Source organism: Penaeus monodon, chromosome 33, assembly GCF_015228065.2.
Source record: "Penaeus monodon isolate SGIC_2016 chromosome 33, NSTDA_Pmon_1, whole genome shotgun sequence".
Taxonomy (NCBI): domain Eukaryota; kingdom Metazoa; phylum Arthropoda; class Malacostraca; order Decapoda; family Penaeidae; genus Penaeus; species Penaeus monodon.
This window is the reverse complement of record NC_051418.1, coordinates 17917544-17918088: the sequence shown is the minus strand read 5'-3', so window position 1 is coordinate 17918088 and position 545 is coordinate 17917544.

Genomic DNA, 545 nt, shown 5'->3' with positions numbered 1-545 from the left:
TCTCCATGCAGGCTCATGTAATGGCACTTTAACTCACCCATCTGGCCCTCATCACATAATCAGTACATCCCAACCAGGGAATGAAATTACATAATCTGTACTTTCAAATAAAGCTTAAACAGCGTCACGTAAGCACTTAAACATTTCCCCCTCACTTTCTGCTGTCTGTGGGAAACCAGAGCTGCCGGATTCCTCAGTCACTTTAAAATTGCAAGGATTTTAACCGAATAAAAGATAAAGAGGCTTACCAAATGATGGAATTTTTGTGGACATAGGCAACCCGAGTGATGTTGATAGCAATGAAAACCGATAAATATTTTAAAAAGATAAATTAAGAAAGAAAATTTGCAGAAAAGGGCTGTTTGCGATGAAAAAACTATTTTATTATTATTTTTATATATTGTATGATGTCAAAAATTTTTTTAAAACGTCCATGTTAGCCGATGGTTTAATAGGCAAACTGTTATTATATGTCTCTAAATTTCTTTGATATTAAGAGTGTGGTTAGTATTCTAAACATAGTTCTGAAACAACAGCCTCTGGAT